The sequence below is a fragment of the Pinus tabuliformis genome, chromosome J, assembly GCF_031772625.1.
Source record: "Pinus tabuliformis cultivar Carrire ecotype Pingquan chromosome J, CPIR1, whole genome shotgun sequence".
In the NCBI taxonomy this organism is placed as follows: Eukaryota; Viridiplantae; Streptophyta; class Pinopsida; order Pinales; family Pinaceae; genus Pinus; species Pinus tabuliformis.
This window is the reverse complement of record NC_142295.1, coordinates 31067085-31070690: the sequence shown is the minus strand read 5'-3', so window position 1 is coordinate 31070690 and position 3606 is coordinate 31067085. Positions and strand designations below refer to the sequence as shown.

Genomic DNA, 3606 nt, shown 5'->3' with positions numbered 1-3606 from the left:
AATTACCAAATTATATATTCATATCTCATCTCCAAAATGTCCTCTCAACTTTACTTGGGAGAAGACATGGTCCTCTCCAATTAATTACCAAATTATATATTCATATCTCATCCCCAAAATGTCCTCTCAAATTTACTTAGGAGAAGATAAGTCAAATGTAAGGATGAGGGGGTAGTTATGACATTAATGATAGGTGGTTGAGGTGGAGAAGAGAAGGGGGCATAAAAGGGGAAGGATGATGGGAGGAGAGGGGGATCCTTGGTCTTGGTTTTGATTTTGGTTTGGGTTGTGGTTTTGGAGGATTTTGTTTTGAGAGGAAGGTAGAGAGAAGAGAGAAGGAGAGTATTTGTTTAACATTGGACACACTACATCTGGTTGGACTTGGGCTCGGAGGGCTAGGGAACCTGTGGAGGTTTCCTAGGCTAGGAAATACTTCCTAGTTGGCTGGGAGGTAAATCCAGTCGGTAGTCAAGAGGAGCATCCCAACAGGATTAGGATCTCAGGGGCATCTCAACTAGGCTATTGGAATAGGTATTCCTATGTTTATAGATTACTCATGTAAGTGATTGAAATGAAATTCTTACTTATTTAATTGTGGGAAATAAATTTTAATGGTAAATTATCATCGATTAAATGTTTAGTTAGAAATAAGTTATTTCTCGTTTTATTTTATTTAAATTAGAGAAATTTAGTTTTGTTAGAGGACCCTAGGATGGAGCCTCACACGTGGTATCAGAGCGGGTTCAAAATCTGGACCCAAGACCCACTAGACACAAATCTCCTCTAATTGTTTTTATAAAAATTATGTAGAATCGATTTCATTTAAGACTAATTTAATGATTTTTTTTTCTCCACTGCCTCTTTTGAAAATCCTCTTCTAGCGCCCTCGAAAAGAGCTTCAAAATAGGCATTCGTGATTTCCTGTGGAGAACCATTTGAATATTGTATGTAGGATTGTAATTATTTCAGAGAATCTCTAATCTTCAAGCGCTCCTTGAAAGCAAGGAGAAGCTCATCATGAATGCTCAATGTGTTCTATTTGGTTAGAATAGTCTCCTCCTCAATATCTTGTTGAATGGGATTCTCAAATACCTCATCATCGTTTTCAGCTCGAGTTTTGTTATCAATTTCACCCTTTTCATTCTTGACGGGCTTCTCAGACACCCCGTCATCGTTTTCAGCTTGAGATTTCTTATCAAGCTCAACCTTTTCATTCTTGCCTGAAGGCTTCTTTTGTGACTTAGATTTTTGTTCTTCCTAGCTGTCCAACATGACCATTTCACTTGTAGCAGTTGTCAACTGCTTTCTGATATGTTGTGGTGCGGCTTCAATAGAATTATCAGTAGCCCATTGCACATCATCATTCTCGTCTGGCTCCTCGTTTTCATCAACATGGCTTCCGAGAGGAGAACGGTCTTCGTCAGAACTAGTTTTCTTCTTAGCAACCTTGGATGCAACCTCGTGGCCATTTTTCTTGGATTCTTTCTTGGATTTTTTTAGCTTCTTCATCAATAGCCTCTCCTGCTTTCAAATGTTCCTTTTATGCTCTTCTCATGGCCTTCTTATATTTGCCTCCCTTCTTCTGCCCTGGCAGATTCTTCAAAATAAACGTAGTAAGCTTGTCCCTCATATCAACATCCGAAACATATCCACATGCAGCACACTTTAGTGAAATCATTTGTGTTTTTGAAATAAGGATCTCTGTCTCAGGATTGCCACATCCATAGCACTGCACATACTTCTTGATAAAAATATCCAACAAAGCTACAAGTTTAGCACTATCATGAGCACCATTGACAAGAGCAGTGCCAGATTTTTCATGGAACTTTGATTGTGCACCTAGTTGAAAACCAAAATACTTTGTTGTATATGAAGGGGGTCTGGCAAGAGCTTTAACCACATGACCATATTGACAAGATTTGTCTTTATGCCATTACCTTGTCCCTCAAAATTTTGTAATCAGCTTAGGCATCCTATACCTGTAAAAGGCATCATCTTTGTTTCCCTTGTGAATATTTAGAAGAGCCATATTTTATAATCAGTGATTAAGTGGAAGGAAAGAGTGAATTTGGATTTTGAAGAATCATATCTATCCAGAGTTAGATACTAGAGTGTGAAAAAGGCCACCAAATGCCTGCTGGGAAAAGGGAATTTCTCTATAATGCTTTAACACTCCACCTTGCACGTGGAAAAATGGGTGCATCCAATTGCAAACCCAAATCAACCTTGACTTCTAACTTGGCTTTCGTTGCATACAACCAAAAATTTTTGCTAGAAAGACGAAACTATTTATTCTTTTCTTTGATGTAGGACAGTATCCTCCAAGCATCCCAATCAGCCCCAAATATGAAAAAACAACTTCAAATATAAAGGAATATTCAACTTGTATGCCCTCCACTTTGAATGCGATTGACAACCGATAGGACTCAACTTGAAATCTGGACCATACAAGTGTCGAAAAAGATTAGTCATGAATTATAAAAACTTGACAATACAATTCCATATAAATCACAAATGATAATATAAAAAATCATAACATTAAAATACGACAAAAGGGATCACAGACAATGTCATAAGAATTTGTTTATAGATTTCACATGTGGGCAATAACGGATGCAAGTTGGATGAAGATAAAAGATATGTGACAAATTTAGACAGTAAGAAAAAATCTAGACAATCAGAAATTAGCAAAAGATGCAAAACTTAGAGATGCCTGTGCTGCAGAGAGAGAAATCAAGGTAACAAGTTTCAACATATAGTCAAAAATCTGGGCAATCTACATTATAGTAGACAATCATGCATTTCTACATTATCAAATTGACAATATTTGATATTTATAACTTCTTTTATCATACTCTGTGTATTTCTTTTAGCAATTTATCAACACATGCCATATGGTGCTCATGGTGACATATGTGTGAACTCCATTTCCCTTTAACGAACTGGTTAGTGATTCACATGAATGCATAGAACTGGCAATGGCCATAACATTAGGGTTCACGCCAACCAATTGCATTTACCTAAAGAGTTTCAGGCCTCCTCACTATGCCCATTTTGACCATTGACTGCAGTCATTGATGTCCATGCCTTAACAATTGGCTTCACACCTCTTGAACAGTTTCAAACTATTCTCCACTTGAATTTTGAGCAACTAGCATATTCCAGGCTATGTTTCTGGAAACTGCACCCTAAGATGCTGGAAACATTTTTCCACAATTTGGAAATGTTATGCTTCCTTGTAAGAAATGTCTCTAAAACATAGGAGAAATGTTTTCGTGTTTTAGATTTTTGAAATATTGTAACAGCTGCTTCAGCTAGCATTTCAGCTATTTTGGATGATGCATCAGTCATTTCAGTTAGCATTTTTGCCAATAAAGCGAAAAAAATAATAATAACATTAAAAAAATAAATTCTAACACTAATTGCTTACAAATATATTTATAAATACAAAGCTACAACCTCTCTTTGTATGTGGTTGTCCAACATTTTTTTCTTTGATGGTTTAATACACTTTCTGCTAGGCCGAGACGTTCCACCCTTCCTGTGGTCATCAGGGCCATAACAACACCAATATAATATGTATTCAAGATAGCCATCAACTCTTGG

General features: G+C 36.8%; 1 pseudogene; it reads right to left on the bottom strand.

Annotated features, from left to right (window-relative positions):
- Positions 1-1035: 1035 nt before the first annotated feature.
- Positions 1036-2029, bottom strand: LOC149225291 (eukaryotic translation initiation factor 5-like; annotated as a pseudogene).
- Positions 2030-3606: the final 1577 nt, after the last annotated feature.